The following is a 20864-nucleotide window of genomic DNA, read 5'->3' on the forward strand; positions in this document are numbered from 1 at the left end:
GTATTGACCGCACTTAAATTACTATAGGGAAGCCGTCACTTTTCCGAATATATTTATGATACGAGTTACTTCATCTTTCTATCCATAATTTCCCATTTTCTTATTGTTTTTTTGAGCCCGGTTATTCTTACTAGGTTGAAAAGCGGTAGTTGTATGAAGATTTCACTGTCCTGAATCGCTGATCTCTGTGCTTGTCATCGACTTTTTCGAAATCCTTGGAGGTGTTCCTCGATCTTCTTTGTTGAAGAAGATTATGCCAAAACACAAATGTGTCATCAATGGAATAAAACCTTGATCTGAATAAACCCACTAGGTGTCGCTTTAGCGAACATTCCAAAACACTTCAGGAAGAATGCTTTAAAACAATGACATAGAATTTCAATCCAATTAAAAATCCCATGCTCCTAAGTATTTAAAAAAAAGTTCCCAAGACACATTTCACCGTTTTCAAGTATTTCATTATCAATCAGCTGCATGTGAGAAAACATATTCGAATATGTATTTACATATGTGTTCGATTGTGTTTGTATTGAATAAACAAGATTTGAGATATTATTATTTAACTTGAGTCACAATATACAAGCAATTGGCTCGCGACTCACACGAGACACTCATTAAATATCTCACAACAAGTTGTATGAGCTCAAAATTTTACTCAAGAGCAGTTATGCTGATGTCTGTATTAATTTATGGGAGCATAATTTGTGTAGCTCACAGATGCTCACTACTTGCATTCATCTAAGTATATTTTTCCAGTTTCTCAAACACACACACACACAAGCACTTAGTCTAATCAAGTTATTTACCTGTCTTGTTGGCCACTCGCTACCAACTAACTCAGTCACATTTTTGGTGCAATTTCTTTGCGCTTATGGGCCGGTAATTCGTTTACTCGCCATTTAGTCGCTTAGTGTACACTTTGGTGTTTGAAACGGTTAATTTTCTTAGCGTCGCGTTTCGCTTATGTCGATCGGTATTCGATTTGTTTTTAGTTTTATTCTTTTTGTGTGTAGATATGTGTGCACAATTGCTAATTAAATATTGAAAAGAAGAAAAAAAAGTAAAACGCAAAGGTTTTCAGTGCATGTTTGTACGTGTTTGCGGTGTGTAAAACGCGAACTTACAACAAAAAATTGGCTCTTATTGACGCCTCAGTACGCGATTGCTTACTTTTACTTCAAGTTCTGTGAAAAAAATTTTATTTTTCGTTCCTTCTTTTTTGTTAGTGAAAAACGCGTTTTCAAGCACAATTAAAGATAGCCGTCAATATATGGCTATCTATAAAATAATATAGAAAAAAAAAAAAGACAAAACTCGTTAACTAAACGTAACCTCTGAAAAATCTGAGTTCTCTTTATGGTCCACGTTTTAGTTTCATATACAGAAACTGTGGTTATAGTTACATACATACATATAACCAGCTGTATAACGACGAATGTATCTTTTGTGAAATGTAAGTGTACAAACTCAGCTGAGTGTAATCATATACACACAACCATACTTACATATATATATATATATATTTACCGGTGTAATCTCATCTATATATATGTGCGCTTTAAGTATCGATCAATGTATTAGTGTATCTATGTGTGTTTTTGCGCTCTGATCTTTGTTGATAGAGTATGAATACGTATTTCTCAATTTGTTGTTGTTGTTGTTCTTCGATATACATACATACAACTTGACGTGCGCTGAACAAACTAAGCACAGCAAACGACTTGTTGCTGCTGCTGCTGTTGCCTGTTATTACTTCTTTTACTGCACATTGCTTATTTGTTCCTGCTCTGCTCTTGTTGCCAACTTCTAGCTGGGATTGCGTGGTGGTGTTGATGATGGTCAAGCTCCAACTTCTTTGTGAGGTCGGTTCGTTTGGCAAACAATTGGCGCTCGCTCCACAGTTGCTGTTTTGGAGCGCGTTGTTGAAGTACGTGCAAATTTCGCTGAGCGCATGCCAAGCCGTGTTTAAAACGATTTTTTTTTTGGATATTGGCAGAACTTCTTTGTCTTTTTTTTGTGCAAAAAACCGTGTACTTGTAATATAGCCCCACAACACGAAGTGCAAAGCAAGTTGGAGGAGGCGAAAAGCATTTAAGAATACAAAGTTTCAAGTGAATTGTCAATATGTAAGTCCTTTGCGAAAACTGGCCAACTTCGAAGAATGTGCTGTGAACAAAATTAAATAATGCCAAATATGTGAAAATATTGTAAAGATGTTTAAACAAACAAAATATTAAGAGATTTCAAGAAATTTGTTTAAACAAAAGAAGAATGTGTGCTCTTTAAACGATTTGAAAAAAAAAAAACAATAAATGTTGCTTGCAAATAAAGTTGATTATAAAGTAAAAGTGCAAATAAGCTTAATTAAAAAAAATTTAAAGGTATTGAAAAATTCTCTAAAATGATAGACAAAAATCGAGAGCAATCTTACAAAAAATAAAAAAAGGAATTGCTTACTCAAAAATATTTGCAAAATGGTTAAACATCTACATTTATTGAATTAACTTAATTTGCACAAATAAAGCTCTCAAACAAAGAAGTTATTTTAATTTAATCATTTTTTGTAAAAACTGAAGCAAAAACAAAAAAAAAACATTTTTTTCTCCGAAAGCAAATAAAAAGATAACTTTCCAACAATTCGTCCAAGACCTCCTTTCAAATACAAAAATACGAAACAATTTATTAAAAGGCTCGTAAAATAACTCAAGTTTTAGCCAAAAAAAGTATCAGATTAAACAAAAAAATTTTCGTTGCATAAGGTCATATTTTTACGAAAATACTCCCTGATGACGATGAAAATGCGTTGAAACGCGTATTGTAAAAAAATGAAATGAATAAAAGATTATTTTGTTTAAATAACATAAAGTAAACTGCATCTCGAAAAAGAAAGTAGTAGATTTGGTAATTAAAATAAAATAAAAACACTTAACCAGAAAATAAATTCTCTCAGCAAAAAAAAATTTTAAATACACAAATAAGATCATTAAAGGTGTTTAATAAACTCCGATCCACACAACTTAGTTGAGTGAAAGAAAAATTATAGCAATTAAAGAAAAAATGTGTGGGAAAATCAAGTTGAGATAAATTTTGAAGTAAAATGAATGAATCAAAATTTTTCAAAACAAAAACAAAATACAAATGAAAAAAAAAATTAGGTAATAAATAAAGAAAAAAATTGTGGGAAAATCAAGTAGGGATAAATATCTTCCAAAACAAAAACAAAAAATAAATGAAAAAAGATAATCAGAAAATAAATACAAAAACAAAATATTTAAGTGAAAAGAGAAAAATTAGAAACCTAGCTTACGTTTTGAAGCGTTATTTAAAAAAAGTTGAAAAAAACGGGAGTAAAAAGAACCAAACGTTATCTAACAAAAAGGTATGTGATGAAATTTAAGAAATTTAAAGGTGAAACGTTGACAAAACAAAACAAAAAAAAAAAAACAACAAATAAATATAATTTTCTAACATTTCAAAATTCAAAACTTAAAAAAAAAAATTATCTCAACGGTGAAAAAGTTAAAAGCCAAAGCAAGCAGTTAATACAAAATATTAAAAAATAATGTTCAAATTGTCAGCAATCGAAAATAGAGTTGAACAAATTCTATGAACAAACAAAGTGGAGACATTTAAGTAAGTATTATTATATAGTAAACAAAGTTTAGATAATTCATTTGGGTGGTAGTTTTACATATAAACAAATATTTTATCTGAAATCATATTGTCGGCTTATATTCAATACCCTGCATCAGCAAATTTAACGAGAATGTGTTTTAGATGCCAACATCATCTGTGACTCACCTTTCATATATGAAGTCCCAAAATATAGCTCAAAAGGTATTAATTTTCATTACTTTAATTTCACTTAAAGTAATGAGATATCTTTCTCTTTCTCAGTATCTTTTTCTTTCAAACGATTTTCTTCTCTTTACTACTTTTTATTCTACGCTATACCTTATTCCCAGCTCCAGCCACCGTCCCAGTCCCAGACCCAGTCCCAGAGGGTTGTATGTATTTTTGAATGCTTTTTCATAACAAAATAAAAATAAAAAAAATTCTCAAACCGACTCAATACGCCCACAAATACTGTGTCACAAGGATTTTATATATATATTGTGACGAATATTAACATCACTAAGTAATACTAGGATCTATAGCCCGATACTAAGCAGCCACTCGTATGTACGTAAACAAATCAGTCATCATTTACACATGTACATACAAGCCAACAGAGAGAGATACTCACCATCAGCCGAAGTAGTACTCACATATACAGACGCATATGGTAAACAAGCATGAAGTTCACGAAATTACTAGACCTTAGGAGAAATAGGGGAACGAGGAAACCGAGAGTATAAAAGCAACGCAAGCTGAGGCATGACGAAGCAGCTCGATTTAAACACGCAATTAGTTGTGAAGTAAGAGTTATTGTGAAGTACTCTCAAAGTAGTTTAATAAATACCATTTTACGTTATTGAATATTGGAGTTATTTATTCAATAGTTTAGCGATTCGAACGTTTGCAGAAGGTGTAAAATAAGCGGAGTTTCCCTAAATTCATTACAATATGATTAATGTAATACGGTATTGCCAAAATTTGATAAACGGCAAGCCCTTATCTGCGAGCTACATTAACTCCGGATACTAAAAAGCGTTCATCAGAAAATCTGTAGTAAATCTTTTACAGCTCAGTCTTTAAGCATAAACCAAAATCAGAATTTCTAAAGTTCCCCATACGTGGTTCCTTAAAAATTCGATATTAATAAGCTTTCAGTTTTTCTTCAACTAATCTAAATTTCCTTTTATAATTGATATTCAAAAAAATATACAAAATTTGCACACAGCGTTGGTTACTTTTCTGAATAACACTCCTACATCGGCGTGCTGAGTTTGGAACTCAAATACACTTCCTATTAAACTGGTGTTAAGGTAGATTCCTGTATCCGTGCAGCCATTTGTGTAATATACTAAACTAATTAACAATTGATATGGAAAAATAATCCTATATTCTAAAAAAGTGGTATGGCTATAACATTGGGACGGAAAATGAAAAAACGTATCTGTACTTTTGACCGCAGCCATCTTTTATTATATGCTGAATCTAAAACTAAGGTCTGTTTTGTTTGAATACCCCTAAATTGTCAACTAAATTTATAAATGCCGGCAAACCATTCCAATTTTAAATAGTGCCTCGCAATTTACTCACAACTTTGAAGTGAACGAGTTACCATGTGTTGGACTGGAGAAATGTAGAAGTCTGTTTGCCCGGATGGTGCAGATGACCTTAGTATACAACATGTAAATTGTTGTTGAGGGGTATTATTAATATTATATATAAAATGATTATGTCACACTTGTTTGTGGCTGAACTCTTTCGAAAGGGCTTGACAGATTCTCATGAAATTTTGTGAGTAAATTGAGTAGGTTTGAGAGTCGGATTTTATATATTTTTTTATAACCCAAAATGGTAAGGGTGCTCCACCTCTTTGGATTTTTTAAAATTTTAGTTTTTACTTTTTTATGAAAACTAGAGAGAAGAAAAACGAGGGAAGGAGAAAAAGATAAAATTAGAGTTAGGTGAAGGTAGAGCATTACGGATATATTTAACGGAGCAGGGAGAAGGGAGAAAAGAAGGGACGGAGAGGGAGAAAGTGACTCAGAAAAAGGAGTAAAAAAGGATGTAGAAAGAGGGAGAGACAAGGAGGGAGAGTAAGAGGTAAAACTTCTTAAAAGTTATGCACATAGACCAGGTTAGGGGAAAACGACAACTGCCGGGTATGCTAGCCTTAAATAAAAAAATCTTTTGAAATTCTCTCATGGTTCAAATTATTTCATTCAGACCAAGCAAAACAAATAATGACAATCGTTTTATGAGTTGCCAGAAATACGAATATATTATGTAGATAAATTGTGTCATGGTTATATATTTCTGCAAGACCAATTTATTCATTGACTTAAAAATCAATCTTTAAACATGCAATTTAAAAAAAAAAATTTTAAATTTGTTTTATATATCGAATAGCATAAATTTCCCAAGCATAATCATATTTCCAAGGCAAGAAAACAGAATAACATAAATATTACTGTTTTCACTCTTTGAAAATTGTTATATTTAAACATAGTAATAAGTTTTTACTGTAAGAATGAAAGTATAAAAACAGCTTAATACAAACGATTCTATGAAAAAATCGAAAAAGCAATAAATTTCATATCATTTTACTGTTTTTAGATATACAAGACAAGAAAGCAGTTTGCAACTAATTTCGGGCTCCGAAAAGAATTATGTACCACATTCACACTATCATGTTCTCTATAAAGTCAATTAATAGGTCATATCCATAAATTTTTATGGTGTACCAGATGAAACTTAAACACTCATTTCATATTTCTCTGATTTCTTTTTTTACACTTTACTACCTTTTTGCTATGAACAGCAGTAAAGTACGAATGAAAATCAAGTCAAGATTTAACAGTATTTTTAAGTAAGAGTGCGGATTATTCTTACCCAAAATATGAACAGCGTTGCATACATAAGTAGGTTTAGTACAAGAAAATCCCTGTTTTTATATGGAAGACAAAATAATGTCCCTTTTTTCCTATTTACTCAATTTTAAAGTGAAATATCCTTCAAAAAGGGTAATTTCCCTCAATCTGGAATCATGGAGTAGTTTAGAATTTAATAGATTTTTTTATCGTGTGAATATCTTTTAATTCGTCATTGTCAACCAGAAAATATACAAGCTACTCACATTGCTTCCGCTTTAATCCAGATTTTATGCAGGAAAATTTTTGTTTTTTTCAAATGCTCTGTATTAAAGTTACGTTGCTTCAAACATTTTTTGCAATTTATTTTATTATAAACGTTTTTTTAAATTTAAATGCATTTTAATTTACCACGTTTGCTTTGTGCCATTTTCGCGAATTCATTTCATATAATTTTTATTTGGCATTTTCCACACTCGCTTGGCAATTGTTGCCTCATCACATAAACAAAGCCATGCACAGTCTTCGTAATTGTATGTTGTGGCATGCACTATATTTTTTGTTGCATGTTGCAAGCACATTTTTGCGCTATTTTTAACTTAAATGATCACACGAAAAATGTTCGACAAGGAAAAGCGAAAAAAGTCATATAAAAGGGAACCCCCCGACACACTACAACAATTAAAGTTTTATAAATAAATTTGTGAACAAAATAAGCAAAGCAAAATAACCAACAAAATGCATTGGACAGCGTAAATTTGCAAATTATAAGTGAAGCATAAGCTAAAAAAAACAACAAATCAAATATGAAACTAATTAACGTGAACAAAAAATTAGTGCAAAAATGTTTAAACTATTTTTGTAAATAACGTCAACAACTAAAAATATAACAAGTTTTGCGATAAAATTAATGCATAAAAATCCTCTCATCTGTAAAAAGAATAAAATAAGAATATGTTTAAATATTTAACGATGAGATAAGCAAAAGTTTATTGAATGTGTCATACATGTCATGTAATATAAATAGTATAACACACAGTCTATATAATTAGTACAAGGAAATTTTCAACTTGTCTGAAAAAATGTGTGGATGCCACATAATAAAGACCATTTCGTAGACATGTCTTAACGTTTTCGGGATCATCTTGAGACCATTTCAGCTTTGTCTTCGGAAGTTCTTCCAGTTCAAGTCGCGACTGCTTAAGAACTTTTTTCTGTCTGAATTTGCACTTTTTCGGGATCATTTCAGAATTGTTTTAGGGAACCAACATTGGGCCATTTCGGAATAATTTCTGACCGTTTGAACCATTTCCGAATTGTTTTGGAACATTGGTTTTATGGGACCAATTTAGAATTAATTTACATTGTGGATAAGACAAGTTAAATATCTTCAGCATACATGTACGTCAAAATTACATATAGAACCGATCATTTAATTTTTAAAGTGACTATGATACCACATCCTGGATCTCTTTCTATCATCCCCCCAAGATAGCCGGCCGTATGCGCCGCCCAATTGAACATTGTATCAAAACGCTAAAAATAGCCATCTTGAGCATCCTGTCAGTGGACGGATAAGATATTACACTTGTTTTGTCCACAATGTTATTTTAGGGTAATAAGATAATGGGTCGAATAGAGCCCTTACAAATTTTTAAATTAGAATAGAAGAAAAAAAATAATTAAAGACAATTTTGTTGTTGTTTTTGACCTATTAAGTTGTGAGACCGTGCTTTCGAATCTATCTAAAGACCTTAAAATTATTATGTTATAATAGAATTTTTCAGTTGAAGAAGCTTAGCAGCTTGGATCATTCCGGGACTGCTTCGGAACTGTTTTCAAATCATTTCATTCTTTTTGGGACGAAGTATTACTGTTAACTTAACAGTACTCTTTGATAAGATTTTTGCTACATCTTTAAAATATAAATACATTTGTTTCTGAGTCGTCCAGAATGATATTTATATTGAAAAAGCTCTATGTCATTAAAGTGATGTTAGCTGTTCCAGATCACCACCTCCTGCACTTCGATGGCCTGAGAGTGGGCACTCGCCGATGCTGCAGGAGCTTTAAAAATGACGAAGAGGAGATAATTGCAGATCATCTCATCTGCAACTAACTGCTCGGCGTTTACTGACGCCAGATTGCGCTGTCTGCGAGACCGCGCACGGGATCTGAATATACTCCAGGTCATTGAGTTTGATAATACAAGGACTTGATAGCCTTTACAAGGTCCTCAAATTGGTTTGAAGAAATACTGGCCCATGTGTGCCTCAGCGACAGCCACTTCAAATTAACTTAACATGGTACACTTCGACCCATGGGTATATTGCGTCTCATGCCTTCACATCCACCCCTAATTTATTCACATTCTGATTTATTTTTCACAGTTCACTAAAGAAAGTTCATAGTAGATCGGTTTGGCTTTAAACCACTCTATGAAGATTTTCTGCAGTTTTATTACCGGCATTTCATAGCGTTAAGGTTATCATAGCCAGACCACATCAACATATCGCACACTAACTACAAAAGAGTCACAACTTGAAAAAATTTAATGTTCAGGAGAGAAGAAAAACGGTTTACATGAAAACGTCTGTAATACTGAAATCCAGTTCTACAAAGAAGGATACCTTCATTATAAATTGAATTGACGAAATTTGTTGTAATAATTTGTTTAAGTAAAAAATATATAGCAATTTTCAATTATGATTATTTCTAAGAAAATTTGCTACTCCAGCATTCACAATTATTTCATCAAATAAAATAATTAAAAAAAAAATTTTAATTTAAACGGTTTTATTGAAAACAATACTTTCATGAAATAATAATAATACGAAAAGCTAGAAAATAATGAGGTAGGTCCTAGGTACTAGTCATCACACTCCTTATCAAACTAGGGTGTTGATCAGACAATTAAATAAAAGCGTTGGGCGCGTGAAATTCCTAAAAATGTGAGGCGTAGCATAACCTGATTAAGGTTCAGTTGGTTTTACTTATGACTATCAATAGAAATTTTACGCGTCCAACGCTTTTATTTAATTGTCTGACCTACCTAATTATTTTCTAGCTTTTCGTATTATTATTATGTCTTGTAAGTATTTTTTTCAATAAAACCGTTTAACTTAAACATTTTTTTTAATTATTTTATTTTCAAGTTTTTAGTCTCTATTTAAGTGCCTATTTTTTCTCATTCTATTTAGTTCATTTAGTGACTCATTATTACAAGGACTCTTTCCTGACAATTTGTTACAACCTAAGTCCTCAATACATAATCCTTCCAAAGACTTTACTCGACTCTGCGCCACGTATGCTTGTCCCTCCTCCAACTCCAAAATATTTTGATGTCACTTCTACTGGACTGTATGCAATATTTGATCCAAATGTGAGCCAAATCGGACCACAAATGCGAATTTTGCGAATATCTCGATCCTTGCGCCACCTAGCGGCGATTTTTTTCTTATTATTGCATTGTCATCGGGTTCTGAACTATATTCCAAGTTTCAAGCTTGTAGCTTATCGGGAAGTTACTTAAATTTCAATTACAAGATTCGTTCACAACGGCCGTGCGGCCGTCCATGCGGCCTGCCTGTCAACTCAAGCTAAATAAAACCGTTTAAAAAGGCACATTTCACAATAAAACAAGCAACTTTACTCATTCTTTACATATAAAAAGACACAATTTTAATTAATACACAACAAAGTTAAAAGTTGTTTGCACCAAGATAGTCAGAATTTAAAATAATACACTTTATGCGTAAAAAAACTGTTCACTTGTTCTTAAGCACATTGACACAACTAAAAATAGTAGTGATAGAACGCAAGCGATGCAATCAACACCAAAACTGGCATAACGGTAATTTTCCAGTTAAAGAAGAAAATAATGACAACGAAATTTAAGGGACAGTTAGAGATGTGTACTGTGAACAGATGTGTGTGTGTGTTTACGGAAAAAACCGATTTTGAAAAATTTTAAGTTGTGAATCTTTTGTAGGTAGTGTGCGATATGTACACACGTAACTTAAAAATCTATTGCTTAGTATTGGGACTTCACAACAGCTCGGTCATGTATTGGGACAATCCTAGAAATCGCAATTTAAATTCGGGACTTTTTCAATTTAAAATACTCGAGCTAATCATGACTTACTTCTTGTTGAAAGTTTTATATGTTTCCATGAAGAAATATTTCTCATCAACATCATTACATGCACCTCTGTAGGCTTAATTTATGTAGAATTTATTTGAGTATGACTAACAAAATTTGCTTAAATTCACAAATTTCGTATCGGTTTTTAAACTCTAATAAATGTAAATATATCTACACCTGGCAACCTTGCCATTAAAAAGATCTAAGCATCGTTTAAGAGTGACAAATCATAACGAAAAACACTTTACGCTTTAATGAGGTTTTCTGCCTGCACAGAACGCGTGCGATATGAGTATGAGTACGAGTATTTTCATATACTTTGTAGTATGAGAAAGCAATCTTATTTATGACAATTCTTATATGCATTTACATATATGTATATTTCAATTTAGAATTTTGTTTTATTTAAGATTTTTGTGTTTACATATCTTATGTGCACTTTGTTCTTTTGACTACAAAGTGCTTGTTTCTTTTACATATTGTCAAAAGAATATTACCTTGAGTATTTCTTAAAAAAAAACACAAAATGGCATCGTATCAATCCAGTTTTCGAACAATACCAAATGATTCATTGTTTAATGTTATCCTTACACTTGAAGTATTTTTGTAGACTCTTTGAACGCGTTCTTAAATGGTTCAGTCGTGCACCCAAAAAAAAATCCTGAAACGAAGAAAAAGTGGAATTGATTTTGCGCCATAGAAACTCTTCTTTAAATCTAGACAGTAATTTCCTCAAAAATTAACACGTTTTTGTCCTTTGTTTATAGAAATAATTTTCTTGAAAATGGAGAAAATTGTATTCCTAATCGAGGTGCTCAACCTTACCGTCGATTAATTTTATTCACTGAGCTAATCAAGTATTCGTATTAAAAAGTTTTTAGAAAAATGTGCCCTCAAATTAATGATAAAAATTAACTGGAGCTTCGACTTCAGTGCTGCGGGTACAAATGCGGCTGCCAACTGTCCCGCTCTGCATCCGGTTAGCTCCAGTTTGCAGGCTGTCGTTAGACCTGTAGTGCGAAAATGTCGCTTTGCGGGACAATCTCACACTTTTTCAGCAGAATACTTCCAGTCAAATAAGTAGTAATATATGGACCCTTACTCTTAGACTGTGATCAATAGAGCTGATCGAACGAATTTTCATTCAATATTATGACGCTCATTCGATGAAATTTCGTTAAATTTAGACGTTGACAATAACACCTTTCCATCAGCTGTCAAATGAAATTAAAATAAATAAAAAAAATCGAAATTATTGAGACGAAGAAATGTAAATAAAACTAGGACTGCGACGGAATTGTAGTTTGACGACTCGTCGGCAACAGTTCTCAGATTTTGTGCAAGAGGAACCCTACCAACTGAGTATTGAGAACGAGAATGCATTTGTACATTTTTACCATCTGAACCTTTATGCAAGCTCGCTTTGCTATAAGCAGATTTTGTCCAATTTTTGAAACATGTCCTTCCAGATGTTGCGTTGACTTTGGACGCATATAAAATTAAGACAAATGCATAGCTAACATGTAAGGAAGGCTAAGTTCGGGTTTAACCCAACATTACATACTCAGCTGAGAGCTTTGGAGACAAAATAAGGGAAAATCATGTAGGAAAATGAACCTAGGGTAACCCCGGAATATTTTTGTATGACATGGGTATCAAACGGAAGGTATTAAAGAGTATTTTAAAAGGGAATGGGCCTTAGTTCTGTAGGTGGATGCCTTTTCGAGACATCGCCATAAAGGTGGACCAGGGGTGACTCTAGAATTTGTTTGAACGATATGGGTATCAAATGAAAGGTGTTAGTGAGTATTTTAAAAGAGAGTGGACCTTAGTTCTATAGGTGGACGCCTTTTCGAGATATCACCGTAAAGGTGGACTAGGGGTGACTCTAGAATGCGTTTCTACGATATGAGTATCAAACGAAAGGTGTTAATGATTATTTAAAAGGAAGTGGGTTTTAGTTGTATAGGTGGACGCCTTTTCGAGATATCGCCATAAAGGTTGACCAGGGGTGACTCTATAATGTGTTTGTACGATATGGGAATCAAATGAAAGGTGCTAGTGAGCATTTTAAAATGGAGTAGGCCTTAGTTCTATAGGTGGACGCCTTTTCGAGATATCGCCATAAAGGTGGGCCAGGGGTTACTCCAGAATATGTTTGTACGATATGGGTATCAAATGAAAAGTGTTAATGAGTATCTTAAAAGGGAGTGGTCTTAGTTCTATAGGTGGACGCCTTTTCGAGATATCGCCATAAAGGTTGATCAGGGGTGACTCTAGAATGCGTTTGTACGATATGGGTATCAAATGAAAGGTGTTAAAGAGTATTTTAAAAGGGAGTGGGCCTTAGTTCTATAGGTGGACGCCTTTTCGAGATGTCGCCATAAAGGTGGACCAGGGATGACTCTATAATGTGTTTGTACGATATGGGAATCAAATGAAAGGTGTTAAGGAGTATTTTAAAAGGGAGTGGGCCTTAGTTCTATAGGTGGACGCCTTTTACGAGATATCGCCATAAAGGTGGACCAGGGATGACTCTATAATGTGTTTGTACGATATGGGGATCAAATGAAAGGTGCTAATGAGCATTTTAAAATGGAGTGGGCCTTAGTTCTATAGGTGGACGCCTTTTCGAGATATCGCCATAAAGGTGGGCCAGGGGTTACTCCAGAATATGTTTGTACGATATGGGTATCAAATGAAAAGTGTTAATGAGTATCTTAAAAGGGAGTGGCCTTAGTTCTATAGGTGGACGCCTTTTCGAGATATCGCCATAAAGGTTGACCAGGGGTGACTCTAGAATGCGTTTGTAGTATATGGGTATCAAATGAAAGGTGTTAAGGAGTATTTTAAAAGGGAGTGGGCCTTAGTTCTATAGGTGGACGCCTTTTCGAGATATCGCCATAAAGGTGGACCAGGGATGACTCTATAATGTGTTTGTACGATATGGGAATCAAATGAAAGGTGTTAATGAGTATTTTAAAAGGGAGTGGGCTTTAGTTCTATAGGTGGACGCCTTTTCGAGATATCGCCATAAGGGTGGACCAGAGGAGACTCTAGAATGTGTTTTTACGATATGGGTATCAAACGAAAGGTGTTAATAAGGGTTTTAGAAGGAAGTGGATCTTAGTTGTATATGTGAAGGCATTTTAGAGATATCGACCAAAATGTGGACCAGAGTGACTCAGCACATCATCTGTCGGGTACCGCTAATTTATTTATATCTGTAATACCACGAACAATATTCCTGCCAAGATTTCAAGGACTTTTAATTTCGCCTTGCAGAACTTTTTCATTTTCTTTAGGTGTCACACCCATTTTACAAAGTTTTTTCTAAAGTTATATTTTGCGTTAATAAACCAATACAATTACCATGTTTCATCCCTTTTTTCATTTTTCGTAATTTTCGATATCGAAAAAGTTGGCGTGGTCATAATCGGATTTCGGCCATTTTTTACACTAAGATAAAGTGAGTTCAGATAAGTACATGAACTAAGTTTAGTAAAGATATATCGATTTTTGGGCAAGTTATCGTGTTAAAGGCCGAGTGGAAGGACAGACGGTCGACTGTGTATAAAAACTGGGCGTGTTTTTAACCGATTTGGCCCATTTTCACAGAAAACAGTTGCCGTCATAGAATCTATATCCCTACCAAATTTCAAAAGGAGTGGTAAATTTTTGTTCGACTTATGGCATTAAAAGTATTCTAGACAAATTAAATGAGAAAGGGCGGAGCCACGCCCGTTTTGAAATTTATTTTTATTTTTGTATTTGTTGCACCATATCATTACTGGAGTTGAAAGTTGACATAATTTACTTATACATATACTGTAAAGATATTCAATTTTTTGTTAAAATTTGACTTAAAAAAAAAATTTTAAAAGTGGACGCGTTCTTCATCCGTTTTTGCTAATTTTTATTTAGCATACATACAGTAATAGGGGTAACGTTCCTGCCAAATTTCATCATGATATCTTCAACGACTGCCAAGTTTCAGCTGCAAAACTTTTAAATTACCTTCTTTTAAAAGTGGGCGGTGCCACGCCCATTGTCCAAAATTTTACTAATTTTCTATTCTGCGTCAAAAGGTCAATCCACCTACCAAGTTTCATCGCTTTATCCGTCGTTGGTAATGAATTATCGCACTTTTTCCGTTTTTCGAAATTTTCGATATCGAAAAAGTGAGTGTGGTTATAGTCCGATATCCTTCATTTTAAACAGGAATCTGAGATGAGTACCCACGAACCTACATACCAAATTTCATCAAGATACTTCAAAATTTACTCAAGTTATAGTGTTAACGGACAGACGGGACGGACGGACATGGCTCAATCAATTTTTTTTTGATACTGATGATTTTGATATATGGAAGTATAAATCTATCTCGATTTCTTTATACCTGTACAAACAACCGTTATCCAATCAAAGTTAATATACTCTGTGTGCAAAGCACGCTGAGTATAAAAATTGCTGTTAGTTAGCAAACGAGATAAATAAAAAAACTTTAATTTTAAGTAATTTCCTTTCATTCGATTCAGCGTTTACAACAAATTTCCTTTCGATTCAAAATTAGGTACGCAAAAAAAACTTCGACAGCGATGAGCTGTCATAATACGATTTTGCAATTCGTTTTTTGATGTTCGAAAGCCAGCGAAGATCGAAGATCGAAATATATTCATAATAGGGGTCCTAAACACGTGACTTTCAATAAGAATTCTAAAACAATATTGCGTTCTGGTCACACCCAGCTACTTGCATGATTTTGTTTTGCTATTTTCGAATAACTTATGACCTTAGCAGTTTCTTTTGTATTTATTAAATTAAAAAAAGAATAAGTATTTAAAAAAGTCACCTGGCTACCTCATTATTATCAATGAAACATTAAAAAGTTATTAAATTTTGATACTTAACAAAAATTAATAATAAAAGAACAAGATTCGATTCAGCAACTTGTATGAGGTTCATTGGCTTATCGCGACTGTGTATGGCAAATTGCAATAAAATAAATCAGCTGCTTTATCTACTGTAGCTACTTGTTGTTCTTATATACTCAGCTGTAGTTGTACACAGGGTATTATAACTTTCATTGCATAACGGTTGATTGTATAGGTAATAAGGAATGGAGATGGATAAGCCATATCCGTTCGTCTGTCCCTCTATCCGTCCGTTAATACTGTGACGAATATTAGCAACACTAAGGGATACTATCATCTCTAAGCCGATACTAAGTAGTCACTTGTATCTACATAAACGAATCATTCATCATGTCTACACATATGTTCGTACACGCAGCGGAGAGAAACGCACAAACACATGCTTATATCTTATCTGAGATGCTCACAAAAGTAGGCAATCATTTGTGCAAGTCTCACTCACATATATACGTGCATATGAGAATCTATAACGTGCATCTGTAGTTATATAGCTGGTAATTTTATAGCTGGTAACTAAGTTAAATTTTAGAAACGCCTAGAAGTATTGGAACGAGGAAATCGAAGAGTATAAAAGAGCAAGCTGAGCAATCATGGAATCAGTTTGATTTAAACACGCTATCTGATGAGAAGTAGAATTGTTATTTTGAAAGTAGTCTAATAAAGACCATTTTGCATTATTGAATATTGGAGTTAATTATTCAACAGTTTAGTGATTCGAACGTTAGCAGAAGGTCGGGAATAAGCGGAATTTCCCCAAATTCGTTACAATACGATAACTTGAGCAAATATTGAAATATCTTTAACAAATTCGCTATACGGGCTTATCTGGACACAGAACAGATTGTAAATGAGCGAAATGGAAAAAATAGACAATTCTAAAACGAATACCGGCTAGCTAATGAAATTGGGTAAGTGGATTGGTTTTATGTATGACGCAAAACATAAATCTTAAAAAATTTTGGAATATGGGCATGGTACATCCGTAAATCAAAAGCCCTTAAATATATTACATTGAAATTTGGCGGAAACGCCATCCTTACCAAATTATATAGACTAAGTAAAGATAACCAAAATCGGTTAAAGACTACGCCCACTTTTCCTTAAGGTCTAACATTAATAAAGCTTGCCATAACTCGATGGTAGTTGGGTACATTGGACTGATATTCTACCTCAGCAGTCGTATGGTTGAGCTAAGAACAAAACTCAAATAAATTTTGGAAAATGGACGTGGCCCTCCACTTTTTACGTAACTACTTCCAAAATACTTTCGATGTCATAAGTCGAACAAAAATCTGAGAATCCGAACGAAATTTGGCATAAACATTTTTTTCATAGCTACAACTGTTAAGCCCGCTCAAGTTCATTAGCGGTAGCCTTTGCATTCTGTTTGCTTCTTTTGAACGAAAATGAGTTCAGAATAGAACTATATATGTATTATTGTGCAGGCGTTATTAACCGCACAAGGCAAACAACAACAGCGTTTCAAGTGCACAGCTGGGTATGTAATGTTCAGTTTCACCCTAACTTAGACTTTCTTACTTGTTGATTTTGGTTTTTTTTTTTTTTTTATGCAAGTCTTTTTACTACTGCAAATCAACTTAATAAGCGTCTTCATTAGCATGAGCATTTAAATAATAATGATACTAATTTAAAAGCTTGTATGAAGCTGAGCGAGTGATAGCAGTTGACGATAAAATTTGTGCACTTTGTCTGTTTGTATTGTTGGCTGGCGAGATTCATAAGTTTTTTGTGAATAGCTATAATAAAAATAAAAAGATGATAAAAAAGTTTTAAGGACTGCCTTTATATAAATGGACCAAAAAATAGAAGGCAATTTTTCCTTTAATACAGACATAGTCTTATTGAATTTTGATTAAAATACTTTAACAATAGCTCTTGTAAAAGAATTTCGGGATTTAAAAATTCCCCCCATTTTTAAAAGATTTGCAGTTATCTTGAGTTAGTTAGAAATGGATCGAAAATTCCCAAATTAAAATTTGTTTTCTTATTATCTCGATCCCCGTGCCACCTAGCGGAATTTTTTTTGATAAAATATTGCATTGTCACCGGGTTCTGACTTACAGCTCAAGTTTCATATCTCCAGCTCACCGGGAAAATACTCAAAAATTGATTGCAAGATTCCCTGGGTTTTTCAAGGATTTTCAGGGATTTTAGTATATCTCGATTCGTCTGCCACCTGGCGGCATTTTGTTTTACGCGAATTGTAGTGCCATCGACTCGGAAACTATGTGCTAAATTCCAAGTCTCTGTTTCACCGAGAAGTTAGTTAAAAGTCGATCGCAAAATTTCCATTTTAAAATTAATTTTCTGTATATCTCGATCCGCGCGCCACCTATTGGATATTTTTTTTTCACTTGCATTGTAATGTCTCTCAGATCCGAACTATGTTCTGAGTATCAAGTGTCTAGCTCGACGGGAAGTTACCGAAAAAGACTTTTCCGTGGGTCAAATATTCGTATGGAAATGAGGGGACAAAAATGAAAGCGACTTAACATAAAGGTATAAAAAATATATATTTTTTTTGTAAAAGATGAAGCATGAAAATTAACCTGATAAACATATCAACTAAAATCTATTCAGGGAGCTAAAATTTATTATATCTTTTTTTAAGTTTTGAATTATTGAAACCGGATACTTACAGACATTCGCCCACGAAAATGAATTTAATAAAATAGCTCTTAATTATTCACGCTTGTTATAAAAAAAATATTTACTTTCTTTTATATTGGAATTTGGGCAGTAAAAACCTGTTAGTACATTCACGTTAACTCGCTCTTAACAAATGGTATTTTATTAAAAATAATAACAATAACAATTGCAACCAAATATTGACTTGAGCAGTTCCACAATTTTCATGTTGCGCTGAATAGAGGAAAAATAAACTTAAAAATTTATTGTTATTTTTCTACTCGTGTGTCAGCTTAGCCCAGAAACAAAAATAAATTAGAAAATTACCTGTGCGACCTTGTCGCAGGTAAACGACACTAACAACAACAATACAAAAACACTTATAATATACTTATGAATATCGCACTTGAGTCTAATTGCGCAGTGAAGTTGTCACATTAGAGATGGTAAAACTTTTGTTGGTAACATCGATAGTAATGATATTCTTTCGCAGATTTAGTTTGTTTGATTTAAGTTTGTCACGAATCCCAATATTGTAATTCCTTAAAGGAGAAGATAGACATCCACCAGTTAGTATACCGAAATGATCAGGATGACGAGCTGAGTTGATTAAGCCATGTCAGTTTGAACGCCAACTAAGCTCTAGATATTTGAGATATCTTGATGAAATTCGGTGAGCGGGTATATTTGGATATCTGATTAATCATTTCTCGTAACAGACCATATCGGAATATTATCCAATATATTATCTATATAACCGATTTTCGAAAAAAGGGATTTTGTCATTTGTTCCTCATTTGTAAAGCTAGAAGATTGAAATCTCACAGGATGTTTAGATATAAGGCATACAATGTTGCCTGATAACTCGTCAAGATTGTTCAAATTTCATGAATATTTGATATTTCAACACATTTTTGTTCAGCTCCATTCATGAAAAATATAGCGTCCTCGGCACAGTCAAACTGTAATAGAACTTGGTCGAAGGTAGGAAATACGGTTACTATATTTCGAGGTGATTGCTAATAATAAATTTTATGTCCTCAGGTTGATTGTGTCCATATTTGAATACAGTTTTAAGTGTACTCACTCAGCCACTCATACCGATGTCATCCAACTAAGCAAAGCTAATGCCACATCTACCAGGTACAGGAGAGACTTCTGTACGGTTCTTGATAACAAATTCTTAGCGACATTACCAGGGTTCACAGCACTATGGATACATTCAGTCTATGTGACGTCTTTCATAATCGGCCAGTTCGGCCAGGGTTCAATATGAGAGTCCATGTGGTGCAGCTCAGTATTCGGGAAAATCTGTGTTAGTTGCATCGAGAATGGAATTTTTGGTAGTGCATTAAATTTTGATTCCATTACTTTTTCATTAGCATTATACTATATTGGAAACATTTGAATGCTCACTATTTTTTCCAGCTTAGTGATAGCTTTGTCTTTCTCCACTGTGACTTAAAAAATTTAATGCAGTAATTTTATTTCTCATTACCACTCAGATGAGTGCAAAAAATACAAATAAAATAACTTGAAAAAAAAATTTTTTTTTTAGTTAAACGGTTTTATTGAAAACAATACTTACATGAAGTAATAATAATACTAAAAGCTAGAAAGCTAGGCCCTAGGTACTAGTCATCATACTCCTCATCAATCTAAGGCGTTGATCAGACAATTAAATAAAAGCGTTCTGCGCGTGAAATTTCTAAAAATGTGAGGCGTAGCATAACCTGATTAAGATTCAGTTGGTCTTACTTATAATTGAGGGGATGTGTGGAATAATGGTATAAGTCGAGTTATACCATTTTTCCATAAATCAACTAAATAAAAAGAGCAGGATTAAATACACATACCATATTAATCTTAGAAAATAATAGTGATATTTAAACAAAGATATTAGCTTCATTTATGGAAAAACGGTATAACTCTCTAATAAAATTTTGCAGTAGTGAAGCATCGAAATGGTATGAAAATATTTTCAATGTCGCAGACCAGAAAGAACTGAAAAATAAAAGAATTGAAGTGGTTTCAAAAACGACTAGGCAGACAGAGAACTCCATTGTTAAAAACAGCAAAAAGGTTAAAAATGATAAAAGTAGTAAAAAAAGATTGCTAAAAATAACAAAAAGAAATAACAAATAGTTATAAGCATTTCTAAATAATAGAATATAATGTATTTAACAATGGTTATTAATGTATCCATTATTTTGTTTAATGAAGTATCTCAATCAAAATATTTGATATTCGATCTATGGAATAATGGTATAACTAAAAAACAAAGAAATCATCCATTTTCCAATAAAACTATGTATATATAAAATTTATTCCTTTTTCATATCAAAGAATCATACTATCTAAAATCTTACCAAGTAGGATTATTATAAATATTTTTTTACCTGTATTCTTAAGTTTTTTTCACTTTTCTCAAAAGGTTGATTTTAGAGTTATACCGTTATCCCCTCAATTATCAATAGAAATTTTACGTGGCCAACGCTTTTATTTAATTGCCTGATCAATGCCCTAGATTGATGAGGAGTGTGACGACTAGCACCCAGGACCTACCTAATTATTTTCTAGCTTTTAGTATTATTATTACTTCATGTAAGTATTGTTTTCAATAAAACCGTTTAAATACAATTTTTTTTATTATTT

General features: G+C 33.1%; 1 protein-coding gene across 2 annotated transcripts in view; it reads left to right on the forward strand.

Moving 5' to 3' along the window:
• Positions 1 to 906: 906 nt before the first annotated feature.
• The window catches only part of Shrm (Shroom), a 631603-nt gene continuing 611645 nt past the window's right edge, over positions 907 to 20864 (forward strand). The window contains exon 1 of one of the 2 annotated variants that reach the window (XM_067775904.1): positions 907 to 3633. The gene's annotated coding sequence lies outside the window, so the exon portion shown is untranslated. The remainder of the gene's footprint in view (positions 3634 to 20864) is intronic. The other variant, XM_067775905.1, reaches the window with a different exon arrangement.

Source organism: Eurosta solidaginis, chromosome 3 (genome assembly GCF_040869045.1).
Source record: "Eurosta solidaginis isolate ZX-2024a chromosome 3, ASM4086904v1, whole genome shotgun sequence".
NCBI classification, from domain to species: Eukaryota; Metazoa; Arthropoda; class Insecta; order Diptera; family Tephritidae; genus Eurosta; species Eurosta solidaginis.